Here is a 14,598-nt window from a genome sequence, read left to right as displayed (position 1 = left end):
TTTCTCTCTTGTGGCGAGTCTTCTTCCTGAAAGTGGCTGTGGTTTACTGAGTTCAGCAGTGACGACAGCTTGAACTTTCTTTGCGTTACACAACCTTCGTTACTAAACTGAGAAAATGCATTCAGTGTCTTCAAAAGGGAGATATTTGCCCAAATCAAGAGATTTTTAAACACAACTTTGAATGGATCGAATTAAAATCAAATTTCACATTGCTCTTCCAATCGAGTGGGCAGACAGGTGATTCCCTATTGGTTCTCGCCTGTTGCAGTGCAACACATGAACGTGGCTGTGAAGAGAGGCTACAGAATGTAGGTGTAAAAGAAAACAAGCCACCGCACCTTTCTCTTCTCTACCAGTGAAAACCTTTTCTCAGAAGCTGAACTTTTCTTTCTTGTTTTCCGATGTGGGCGGCAGAGAGATGCACCCCCCCCCCCCACCACCTGACTGTGGTTTTACTTTCCATTGAGTTTGTCCTCTGCTGCTGTCACACTTCACCATGTATTCAGTCGAATAGCATACAGAAAGCACCAGAGTTTTATTGTAGAATATGTGACAGTCGACTAGCAAAATCTTCCGCCTTTTACATCCCAAGTGCTAAAATGTACAAAATTGCTCGATATATTCCAACTTTTTGCCCTTTTTGAAGTTTCATATTCAGCTATGACCCTGTTTACACCTGGAAGAGAGCCGATCACAAGTGGACAGCTGTAGGTACACGTGCGAACGCACCAAAGACACATTGAGGATGCATTGAGATCCAGTCTGGGCCGCATATGGCTGCATTCTTGCGTGTTACTTGTTTATTTGCATATAGAGCGGGAAGTGAGATCCGATCCCGAGCGGTCACTCGAGACCCATGTTAATGCCAGGTGTTAACAGGCCCTATGAGACGCGCTCACCTCTGCAGCTTTGGGAGAGCGTACAGCTTTGGAAGGTGAATTATGGGGCACGCCTGCAGTTAAAAATCAAAAATCTTATGCAACCCAGTTCTATCTTAGTGACAGCTGAACTACTGTTATGCCTTGAGGAGGAAGATTACAGCAGCCAGGAAGGCAAAGAGAGCAAATAGAGGGAGCAAGGGAGACGCTAGCGAGTGCATCTGTCATGAAGGTTTAGTGGGTGAGACGAGATGGAGGGTGTGTGTGTGCAGCACAGACGGCTGCAGGTAAGTCTTTGCACACTGTTGACAACTTTAAAAACCGGACCTGTAGCCGTGCGTGTGTGCTAATGTTCACGTATGCGTGTGTATTCTTGCACACGTGTGTTTTTCTGTCGGCATAATCGAGTCTTTTGCCCAGACAATGAAGCCCGACTGGAGGCCTAAGTCTAATAGCAGCACTTAACTTCAATCCACCACAGGAAGTTGGCTCATCTGCACGCGTACACACACACAGACACACACAGAGTTGGGTCCGTCGCTGACAAGCCAGTGGATATTTGTTGGCGACACCATGGCTGCAAGGCTCTTTGCAGCTTAGCGGCCAATTGTTGCTCACCCAGAGACACACACGCACACACACACTAAGGGCTTAGAGCTTCAGTTGTTATCCTGAAAGGCAATCCTGATCCCTGCGCTACACAGTAGGACAGACACACATAAAAAGAGGAATTAGTGCGGTCTGACAGCTCACTATACCACATCGCGTTTAGTGCGTGTACGTGTGTGATGGTGGCAATTACGTGTGTGTTTTTGGGAGGGCGCGTGCACATGTGGCTGCATGCGTGTAATCACGAACAGACGTTGAATGATATCGCAAGTTTCCAGTTTAAGTTTACGTCCTGTGAAGAGAATAGCGGCCTTTAAGCATTCATATAGGTTCAGTCACGTCAGCAAATAGTGACTCTATTCCTGGGAAGAAAAAACTTGAAATTTCCTGTTCAGTGTCTTAAAATATGGAGATGTAATCTGAAAGCATGTTCAATGTGTCAAATTACGTAAGCAAACTCAACAATGTCAAGTTTAAGGACACACAAGTGCAGCCCGTCCATTGCAAAAAGGATATTTCATACTTAAATTGTAGAGATGGATTTAGAGAATAGGGTCTTTCTTAGCTAAGACTAAGCTTCGCCACACTCACCTCCCTGTTCCTAAACCAGGATTTTAAGGATGAAATAAAAACTTCTCCAAATAGCTATCACACATGCAAGGTACATCACTGGTATTATACAGTACAATAACCACTCTTCATGCCATCCCAGATCCTTTAAGCAAGTCAAATATAAAAGTTCTGCAATACCTGGCCCCTTAGCTGCTAAATGCTCCACTGGCTAATTGCTAACTTTGTCTACCTGCTTTTTGGGGCTGAGCAGGTAGCATGCAGTGGATTTACCAGAGCTTACTTGATAAAATTGATAAAGTCATTGGCAAGATGTTTTTCATGCATGCTAAGATGATACAATTAGGGAAAGGTCAGAAGCAAGGCACCCTAACATGCAATAGGCAAATTTATTTCCATATTTGAGTATTTATTTCTTATTCTGGCCACATTTGCAAGCCAACTTCCCCCTTTTCGGGCGCTCCATTCACCTCAGGAACGTCATGTAACCCTCCACCTGAATAGTGTCATTGAGACCCAGATCGAATTATTCAAATTGCCGCACAAGAGAGGAGAGTGAAGACATTTGCAAGTCAAATCTACACGGACATAATTGGTGCTGAGGGGGGAAAAAAATGATGATGATTGTAGCAGACTACAATACAGCACATGCACACTTTAAAAAATCCACTCAGCTGTGGAGAAGAGGAAGATGTAACAACCTGTTAAGCTAGTGTTCTTCCTCCTAACTGCAAACTCGCCATCAGTGTCAGCTATATATGTCTCCGTTGTCATCCTTCCGTTGTGAGCTGGAGATCAGGCGAGGGGGAGGGAGGGAGATGATGTGGAACAAAGCTGTGGAAGAAAAAGATACGATCAACCTGCGTGCCATTAAAAACAAATTCCCCCCTTTTCTATGGCTCAAACTTAATGACGTGTTGGGTATGTCTTAGAGGTTAAAAGACTGTAACTAAGACGGGCTGCACCGAACTGAAATGTGCCATTAAGTGTGAAATACTGAAATACACAGGAGACCTCCAGGCGTGTGTGTTTGTGTGTGTGTGTGTATTTAATTGTATTTTGCCTCCAGTAAATTCTAAGAAATGCACTGGCATACTTGGAGCATAATTCATTTTTTTAATGGTTTTGTTTTGACAGTAAAGTTTATGGGAAAAGTGGTTGCCCTCTTTCAGCTTTAGCAAACAATGACATGGTGCTTTTATTTTTATTCTGGCCTGGATATCAACTGCAACTCACACAGACTGTTAAATACAGCTATTGGGAGTTGAGATAGTGGTATTACCCTAGAATTCTGGACAAAATTGACTTGTTTTTTTCCGGGGGAAAATACCTGCAGACACCTAAGACTATTGGCAATGAGCACTGTCGAATGTCTAATGTTGACAAGATCTAAGGTTGACGCTTGGCTGATGTGGAAAAACTCTTGAATCTGTATGACTTTCAATTCTTTGAGATTTCACTTGCAATGACTTAATGGCACCCGACCGGAGAATTAGCTGTTTATCTCGATGCACCAAACACATAACAACAGCGGGTGGAAATGTGCATTAATTCACATTTTCTTTTACAGATTTTCAGTTGAAATTTGCACTAAATTTGCATGGAAACTTGACTATTGTCACTTGTGGCCACAATGGTCGCACAGTAGACCAAACAATTCTGCATGGTTAGCATTGTTGTTGTTTTTCCGACTCAAATATAGTTGATCATTAAAAATATAACATAATAGTTAGGCCAGTAGGCCAGGACACTATATAAGAGACTTTTCAATCTCAGTGAGGGACTTTTGTGGTCAGATTAAGTTCCACATTTAACATAAATGAAAAAACAGAGGGATAAATTCCTGCACGCACCCCAGGATAGGTGGACAAGATGATGCTCAACATTCATGTTTCTGACCCACACTTCTTCTTCAATTCCATGCAGAAACTGGCAACCTTCTGCTTAAATCTAAGATTTTCTAGTGTTGGATCAGTGTTGCAATCAGGGTGTTGGGGAACGCAAACCACTTACTGCCTTAAAATGTGCTGTGGCTTTAAACTGCTGCTTTTGACAACTCCAAATGACTCATTATTGAGTGAGCGCTAACCACGAAGTGCGTGCATGTACACGTTGCAAAGGAAATGCGGAGATGCTTTACATCTCTTTACAGAGGCTTCTCTGTCCTGTTTGAGACAGACGGGAGGTTGTTGTTGATCAATATGTGCACTGAGGTCACTTTTTGAAATGACGTTAAAGCTGATTTTATGTGAAGGTATGTCATAGTGTGCCTCTTAGTTCAAATCTGAGGCCGACTTTCCCCCGTTCCCTGTGCTCTCTCTGCTGGAGGAAATTGATCTCTTGAGTCTGTCAGGCAGCTATGAGAGCGCTGCGAGCCACGGGGTCCTGTTACCATTCACAGGTGCGGCCCACTGACAAGCTGATGATGACATCCAAGCCGAGCCAAGGTGTGCGTGTGTGTGTGTGTGTGTGTGTGTGTGTGTGTGTCCATTATGTGCACACAGAAGCGTGTATGTATGTGTGTGTGTGTTTCCCCGGCCTGAAGACAGAAATTTGTCAATGGCTGCAGAGATTGTCCACATACCTGGGATTCCTCTTGATTCCAAACAACCATCGACAAGACAGGAGGGAGAGTGAGAGAGAGAGAGTGGCTTTCTGCCAACGCTATCCACCCTGCAACAGGCACAGGTGCAATATTTCACAAGATAAAGGCTCCTCTGTTTAGAGAAACACGCTGCTTTACAGCCGTGATATATGGAGAATATTTAGAGGCAGCAGGGACACGCAGCGATGTGCAAAAACAACACAATGATCACGGATAACACTGATGTAACTCAACCTATGCCAGGGGAAACTTCTGAAAAATGGAAAATAGCTACAGTATCATTACAGTTTATGTCTCCTTACAAGAAAAGTGAGGAGAATTCAAATTTCAGTTTGACTGCACTCTCGAAATGTGAACCAAAAATGTGCCATAACGAAGCTCTTGTAATGCTGCAGTAAGTGCATTTTGATCTGACCAAGTCCCTCATACATTGTGACAGTTTAACACAAGTTTAGAAATGATGTACCAACATCAAACTGTAGGTATGTGTTTACAGAACTTACCTCACGTTCCACCTCTGATTCGCTGTGCGCCGCGAGACAGAGATTGCCTCATTGCAGGGACCCCAAAGTTAGAGAAAACAAGCCGCACACTTAACATGTCATTTCACCGCGAGGCGTCTTAAGAAGTAGCACTGCGGCTGGCCCGGCGCCAAAAGCAACAGAATTCCTTCAGCCTGGAATGCCTGCTTGATTAATATAGAAAACAGAGTCTCGCTTGAGCTCATTTGGTGCAGAAGTGTGGCACTTTCCTGCTAGTTAAGTTGCCTATCAAAATAACGAGGCATGTCTGCTATGACGGGGGTAGGACTCGACCATTAAAGGCCAGAGCACTCAAACTAATGACTTACCATAATCAGCTTTTAGATACAATTTTAAATATCGGAGAGAAAAGATCAGAAGTTTTAAGGATCTAAGAATGTGGAAAGAGGGCCTTTAATTTTTTGCACAAAACCCTTATGAAACCAGCCAGCCGCTCTTGCTAAATCGACTTTGTGCCATATGATAGTCAAAGCGAAAGTCAAAATCAATGCTAAACTCTCCAAGGTCTCATGAACACACCGCCATTAACATTGATTTTCCTCCGCACGCGCTGACACCAACACTGGATGAATAACCATATGTGGTTTGCGTCCAGTGTGTGCGCAGGTGAGTGAATAAGCATGTATTTGGGAATCTTTGTGTTTGTGTGTGTGTGTGTGTGTGTGTTTGCCCAAAGAGGAAGTTCCTGTGGTGAGACGGTCCTAAGCTGAACACACACACACACACACACACACACACACACACACACACACCACTGGAAAAGCTCTGGAAAACAACTTCCTGTGGTCACCTGCGCTCAATGACCCTGAAGAAAGAGACCCTTGCAAACCAAAACGCACTGTCTCTCTCTCTCTCTCACACACACACACACACACACACACACACACACACTGTGCTGCCCGGGCTGTCGACATGGTTGTAGCCAGGCCTTGGCTGTGACACCCAGGGGAAAGGAGGATGAATGGGGCCCTCAGAGAAACCTGCAGTGTGACGGGCTAGAGAGGGAGGGAACGCTGCAAAAAATGATTCAAGCCGGCAATCCTTTAAATCTTGTTGACATCTTCAAACAAGCATTTATTTTTCACTTACTTCTTTCACTTCTCACTAAATAACTTTGAGTTTTTGGTGAGATAACTCCTTTCCCTCTATAACTGACAATGGAGGTAATTCATTATAAACAGCAACTGCATTCCACTGACTAAAATTTGCATGAAATTACGACACACAGCCGATCTCTGAGTCTGATTACATAAATTTCCATTTTTGGCACAGGGCACAGCCAATGAAATCATCATGCCTACTTGAGTTTTGCTTATTAACGCTGTTGGGTGGACTATGAGGTGTTCGCGCCTGTGGGCAGGTTCAGAGGCTGCATTCAAGACAGGCAGCCAAAGTGGTTTGGTCAAGTTTGCATTCATAACACTATGACTTGGAGTGGCAGAAGCTATCTAATACTTTTAGCCAATTATTTCAACAGCATGTTTAGCTAACTATTTCAACAGTTTATATAGTACTTTTAGCTTACCATTTCCATTTATCCATTACGTTTAGCTAACTTTGTCAACTTTTTTGCTCAGTGTGTGTGTGTGTGTGTGTGTGTGTGTGTGTGGGTTGGTTGGTTGGTCAGTGTGGGCTAGTTTGTACGAAGTGTCATCATCTGAGGGCCAAAGTGTTCATCTGCATCATGTTCATTGTTACTATCATCATCCAGCTCATTGCCACCAAAAATCAACATATTACATGAATGAACAGACAAAGTTTCATCAACATGTCATCATTTTGAAAAACTTGAGACACACAAAGCTGAGGCATTTTCTTAAATCACATCCTCTGAGACCCCCCCCCCCCCCCCCCCCCTTTTCAAAACTTCAAGCACTGCCGCTGACATAAAAGCACCGTTTGTTTGACAGTCCCTCGAGGGAGCAGCACTGTCATGTTTCGGCCAGAGAGACAAGCAACGACAACCTTTTGCTGGTCTTAAAAACAAACAACAACCACAAAGACTGCAAGGTGCTGTTCTACAAGAAAGGGCATCAAACAAAGTTAAGGGAACGTGATTTTCCGCTGCAAACTAATTTGCAATAGAAATGTACCTTTGCAGCAGTCCTCCTAAACTTTGATTAAAGGCACCCTTCAGAGTTTCTGACCACTAGTAGCGCTATGGAGTGATGTTGTGACGAGTGGACCCCAGTTTTGTTTGTATTGACAGTGACAGTGACAGTGAAGAAGAAGGCTGCTAGTTAGCAAACATAGATGCAGGTTTCAAATGACAGATCTCAGCTCAGTTCTGTCTAAGTCTGTTAATTCTATGGATAGAATACAAAGCTAATATTTGAGTGAATTGCATATAAAGATGTGTAATTACTACAACCGGTATTTTGGTATGGTCTTCAAAATATTAGCTGTGTGTAATGGCCTTTAGCCAACAAGTCATTTCATGGCCTTATTCTTTATAGCCAGAGCCCCCCCCCCCCCCCCCCCCCCCCCCCCATAATCCCCTGTGCTAAAGAGGAAGTTACTTATCAAGGATCTGGTCAAGCTAAGCTTCATGTTACTGCCTCTTTAACCAACCCAATATCCTGCGTGTGTGTGTGTGTGTGTGTGTGGACGCGTGTGTTTTCCATGTGTTTCTTGGAAGGAGGCGGACTACAGCTCCTTCATGTTTAGACTCAAACAGACACCCACGTTGTCGTAGACACACTCCGGCACACATCCACACAATCGTGCACTCACACACACTCACACACACACACACACACACACACACACATGCACACACAGGCTGCTGCTCTTTGAGGCCACAGACGAGAGCAGCAAATGATCGCCGTAAAGTTTGCTGTTGCTATCAACAAAGCAGCCTCTGTTCTTCATTTTGTGCCCCCCACCACAAACGCCCCCCACCCCCCGGTACCCTTCCCCACTCCTCCTCCCACACATTTCATGCCTTCGCCCTCCTATATCCCTCCCTCGCCTCTCTTTTTTCTGTCTCTACGTCAACCCCCCTCCACTATGCTCCATCCTCTCCTCTCCTCTCCTCGCGTTTCGGATGTAGGGCAGGAAAGGGAAACAGCGCCAAGCTCTGTTTGACAGGGGGAGCACAGGGACTGAGAATGGGACCATTTTGATATGTGTGTGTGTGCATATGTGTGTGTGTGTTTGTCATTGCATGGTGACAAGAGGGAGTGTGGAGGGACGGGACTGTAAACATTATATTCTGGGATAAGCCCTCATCTCAGTTTGAGAAACCTGAATAATGTACTTGGGGTACTCTGGTGTACTCTGGTGTAATGTGGCATGTAAACACCTGAGCCAGGTTTCTGATTACTGTCTGTCATGTCTGCCTTTTGCCTGTAAATAATCTAATATAACCATCGAGTTGATGTCATAGTGCAGCAGCAGAGGAGTTTGCTGCAGGATTTCTTTGTGTGATGTGGAACATAAATGGTAAATGTCAGCCTTTGATGTAATTCCCTCAGAATCGAAGATAAAAAGTCTTTTTTATAGACTTGCTTTTTTTACGCTGACACTCAAAGATTATACAAAAGAGAAATGCGCTGCAGAAGAAAGAGGGAGGTTGATTGCACATTCATCTCCAAACTGAAGGCAGCAAAATACTGCAATCAGATGAAGAAAAGAGAAGTGACTTCTTGTGCTGTCAATGCCAGAAAAATACAAAAATAACTGATTGACGTGAATATTTACTTTCTCCAGTCGCCTCAATAGACCCAAAATAAAGTGCTGTGTCCACCTACACTTAGATATATTCAGCGCAACAGTTTAATTATCTAGGTCATAATGTAGGAGGGAGTTCACCTATTGAAGTAGAAGAACACAAGACAGGTTTAAGAAAATTACTTGCGTTATTTTAACTGACAGAAAACAAAAAAGGGTTTAATACTAGCTTGTAATGGCTAGGGAGAGCAGAAGTAAACTCGCTTTTTTTTTTGACAAAAAAGGAGATAAAGAACGAGGGTGAAGTCATCTGGCTGGATGCATTAATTGATGGATCCGGGGGGGGGGCGGGATGAGCAGGGGGGGAGATTGTAGGTCAGAATGTAAAGTTGGAATTAATTAGGGCCCATTGCGGGGCAAATGAATGGCTCATTGTCACCACGGACAGACAACGAGGGGGAACAATCTGGGCTTTGTGCTCTGAGTTCACCTCTCCGTCCCCCTTTTTCTCACTGAGTGCATACATAGATGATAATGTTTCAGCATACAACTCAAACAGGAGAATATTTACATCATGAAAACATATTATGATGATGGCACTAATCTTTTTTTTAAAGTAAACTAAATTTTTTGCACATTTTTAACATAACTTATCAGCTTTATCTACAAAAAAAAAGTACTTATACAAAACATTAATTTTAATGTGACAATTAATATTACTCCCTAAATTATTTGCATTGATAACGTAAATACATGCTTCATTTGTATAGTCATGTATATGAGTTGTAGTGAGACTGAGGGCTCTGTTTGAACTCAGCAGAGGGGAGAATGGGACAGGCAGGTGGCTCTTATCTCTGGCAGGGCACAGCATGGGGACACTCGCTGCATTGTATTCTCTCCCTCCCTCTCTCTCTCTCTCTCTCTCTCTCACACACACACACACACACACACACACACACGAGTGCAGGCCGGCTGGCTCGGTACCAACCATCTGTTGTTGAGGACAGGAGCCTTCCACTCTTCAGTGGTGATGTATGGTGTCTGACTGCTACTTGCCACCTCACCCCGCAGAAGTTCAGCACTTCATCATATAGAGCCAGAAGTGGGTCAAACTCCAGCACTAATTGCTTCGAATGCTTTGAGCGTTTGAGTGCGTGACTTTGTCTGCCCAATATGAACTACCACAGTTTGTACTCCATGTTGGAAATGAACTTAATCAAAGAAATCAATATTATAAATGCTGAGCTTTATGATGCTTTGTAACACTTTTCTTTCTGTTGACCAGTATATGAGAGCAGCGGGTATAGATTCAGAGGTTTCTGTGTCTATGTATCTGAAGTATCTCAACTACTATTGCAATGGAATTTTGTACAGACATTCATGGTCCCCAGAGGATGAATCTTAATAACTGTGGTGATCCCCTGACCTTTCCTTCAGCGCCACCGTGAAGTTGACATTTTTGATTTTCCATGAAATGGCAACTGTACAATCAGACATTCCTCAGAGGATGAATCGTAATGATCCCTAAACTTTTTCTCTAGTGTCATTATCAGGTTATATTTTTGATGTGTCCAACAGCCTCAGCTGCACTTAAGTGGTAATAAGCAAATGTTAGCATGCTAACACACTAAATTAAGAGGGTGAACATGGTAAACGTTATACCTGCTAAACATAGAGTCACATTTGAAAGATTTGCCACTTTCCTAATTCTGATGCAACCAGGTCCAGATTCATTTTGTCTGGGCCTTAACGTATTGCTCCTATTGACTCCAGTCCCGCATTCAATCTCAGCTGTCTGCGAGCGAACTGGAGAGCATTTGCCAGTAAGTGCTGTTTATTCCTTTCCAACTAATCTATGCATCAGAGAGACTGTTAGACAACCTCTCCTCCCGATTGACATCTTGATAAGTGGAAAATTGGGCCTGGAAATGGAGCTGGAAAAGGTTTACGGAGTCTCTCCACCCTGCATAATTGCAGCCTCGGAGCTGGCCGTAATTAATCTTTGAGAAAACTTGTCAAATTATTAATAGGGCCCTTAAGTGATGGCCCTGAAAGGAGGCCACTGTTAGGAGACGCAGGAGAGGGAGCGAGAGCTTTTGGAGGGGCTGTTTACTGTGAAAATACGAAGAGGTCGCTCTCCAGGAGTTCCACAACTCCACGTGTCAAGCCTCTCCACACATGGAGGAGTTAAAGGGAATGTAGGTCTGTCCGAAAACCAGAGCGCTCAGGTATTAAGTGAGCTGCTCCGTAGACACTCAGTGGATTTTTGTCAATGCAAAGAAATAAGATTAAATTTCATGTGATGTCGAAGGCCATAATCCTGATTGATAATTCTTCAAGCAGAAGAAAGTGCAGGTTCAGTGGATAATGAGGGCAATTCTTTTTTAAATTTGGAACAAATGAAGTGGTAATTTGACCCAATTTTAGATCCAATTCATTATTGTTTTTGGCATGGTCATTTGCCAATCAAAATCAGACACAACCAGAAAATATACTTGTGTGAAATGTTTGAGTTTAATACCTCACGTCTTCCATTTCTTTTTTAATCTGTCCGCATTCCTCTGCCACCCAATGTAGAAAAATCTTCATCCTCCTGGACGCTGTGTCCTGTCTGCGTCATGTGACTGCTGCTGATTAATGAGCGGTTGAGTCGTTGCTATATTATTCCCCAACTGGCAGACCAGGTGGCATCCACAGGAGAGAGTCAATATTTGCTGACGTTGAGCCCGTACCAGTGCGCGCACGTGTGTGTGTGTGTGTGTGTGTGTGCGTGTGTGTGTGTATATTCTAAGTGTTGTTCCAGAAACACAGGGCTGCATGGGAACAAGGGATAAATGGTGCAGAAGTCAAACAAAAAACTGAAAAAAAGACAGGTTGTATGTTTGTTGTTCAGTCTGGGTCTAACAGCTGTCTTCAAACAATGAGATGTGACATTGTGTGTAGGATGTTGGTGCTGCTGAGGCTGAGTTCCCCCTGTGTTAGCAATATTAGTTGCTGATGTTTTACAGGAGAAGAAAAGATAGCGAGTTTTATATAGGAAAAATGACTTACTAACTACTTACTACTAAATGTATGTAGCATATAAGAAGATATAACTGCTCAGTTAACGCAGGGACACACAATTATAACTTTCTGAGTCTATTTTGGTACCAAATGGGTGGGATTTGCTGCACAGGATAATACAAAAAAGTTTAGACAATACCAGGAAAGAATTTAAGTAAACTTTCCTTTCCACCAGAACTGTGCCAATGTAGGACAAACCCACCCACGAAGAATTACCCAACTCATTCATTATACAATATTTGGGGAGATCCTCACATCCCATTGTCAAATGTCTTGTTCTTTTAAGGAGATAACCTATAGGGCCACATTTGAGCTGCTTTCGCGTTTGTGGGAAATGCCCTAAAAATCCCTGTGTGTGCATATGGGTGTGTTGCTGTGTGTATGCGCAGTCTTGTGAAATGTCACAGTTCCGTGCTTGACATTCGACAACAGACAGGTATGTGTCTTGGAAGCTATTCCAAACCTTTCTTCCTGTATGTATAAAAGATGCCCCTGAGGCCCTGCTGTTTGTAGTGCCTCCTGAATGAAGGAGGCGTGTGTGTACATGCGAACACCAAAAGCGGAACACACAGCTATTCTGTTCCTCCGCAACACCGTGTTTCATGCCCACTTGAAAGCCACGCTGCCTTGTGCCAAAGAGATTACATATTTCCTCACCTAGTGCCACAGGGTTAAGAAGCTTTGCTCTTGTGTGGGTGACTGCTCTTGTGAGTGAATGGAGGGTTCAGAAAGTGCAACACACACACACACACACACACACACACATTTATTTATAAATGACAGGGTTTTCGGGTTTTTTTACATTTCCTTTTTATACAGATTAAAACAACAAGATATAAAATGTTAATTAGTGAGGTTAAGAGTTTTTTTTTTTCACCTTTAGACGGAGCCAGGCTAGCTGTTTCTCCCTGCGTCCAGTCTTTATGCAAAGCTAAGCTAAGCTAATCGACTCCGGGTGCTATCTCCATAGTTAAGGCATAGACACGAAACTGGTATCAGTCTTCTCATCTGACTCTCGGCGAGAACATATATATGTATTTACCAAAATGTATAATGACACATGCAAAAAACAAAACAAAACGCAAAGAAAGGCTTTGGACCTATGCACAAAGAAACTGTCAGACAAAATTTGACCCTTTGTGCTTGTAATTAAAGTGTTTCAATTCATTTGAATTCTTTTGTTCTGAAGCTATTAAATGTAGCACAGTGGTAGCATATGGCTAAGGCAAGCTGTTGGCTACCAATAGAGACACCCACACACTAGAAAGCTGCTGGGAGAGCTCGGTGAAGTAGACACACACTTCACCAGTTGGTTTTAAGCGCACACCCTCACACACACACACACACACACACACACACACACACACATGCACTCTGCAGTAGCCAGGCAGCCGAGGCCCTCAGATATGCTGTTGACAGAGATTATCAGCACAGCTCTCCGGCTGCCTCTCTCTCGCTGCATGTGACGGCAGTTTACTTTGGGCTCGGTCTCGGCCCCCGACGAGGCTCCACCTGGTCAGAACCAGGTCGAGAGACTTTCAGAGAGAAAGAGAGCAAGAAAGGATGAAGAGAATGAGTTCAGAGAAGAGGGCCTCATAAAGGGAAACATTTGCAAACCGGAAGGGAGTTATGTAAATGGGTCAGTCATTAAGGCCTTCTAAAAGAGAGGAGGCCAGATCGGGGCCAGGGGCAGGCGGGTAGGCAACATAAACCCATGATGTGAATGGGCTTCTCTGTTCAACGTAAACTCCTCTTTCTTTTTCCTTTTTTTTAAGGCTCAGATTTTGGTTTCAGGATACAGTCGTCACTAAAAGGCTAATATTATCAATCGGTGTACACCTCCCAGAGTACGTTCAAGTCATTACAGTGGCGTTTACTGCAGCAATGAGACGTTTACTGGACTCATCCTTTCCGTGTAGCTTCCCCCCGGTGGACACTGATTGTTATTCAGTGTGCCTCTGAGTTACTGTGGTTTCGGCTACATCGACACCGCAGGCCTTCACAGTCGAGGCGAACGTACGAAGATTAAAAAAGAAAAAGAGACATCATTTACATTAATTCTAACACAATTTGAACTGACAACAATGTCAGAAAAACATGTGTCTATTTCCATGAAATTGACTGAATTAGGGCATCTTTTCCACACACATACAAATCAAATCAGGTTTTTGGCTTTCTTGCTCCATGATAACACTCTGCCAAAATGATGTCTACGGTGTAACTTACTGCAATATTTTGTGAGCTGTAGCTCACATAGCTGTTGTCAGCGATACGAAAAAAGACAAGAGTAAGAGAGAGAGACAGAGGTGGAACAACATCCTGTGTCTAATGTGACACCTATCAAAACCTGGTGTGTGATTTACACAGGAAGGAAGTGCAACACCTGAGCCCTGTCTGTCAGGAGGCAGCAGACAGCTTGTAGCTTCTCAGAAGAGCCGGACCACATTTGCCCTGAACTATCAGTCTGGGTAATGCTTAAGTTTAGTCTAATCAAAGGAGTCCAGGTTTCTGTTCCTAGAGTCATGGCCATTTGGTGGTCAAACTCCATCATGTATTACATTATTTGACTCCACTTTAATGAAACTGCCATTACTCTGAGGTGAAGAGGGCAATGGGATGAACTTTTTTTCCCGTTCTTTAAACATTAGTGGCTGCAGGA

The sequence above is a fragment of the Enoplosus armatus genome, chromosome 24 (genome assembly GCF_043641665.1).
Source record: "Enoplosus armatus isolate fEnoArm2 chromosome 24, fEnoArm2.hap1, whole genome shotgun sequence".
Taxonomy (NCBI): domain Eukaryota; kingdom Metazoa; phylum Chordata; class Actinopteri; order Centrarchiformes; family Enoplosidae; genus Enoplosus; species Enoplosus armatus.
Note: the sequence above shows the minus strand (reverse complement) of the source record.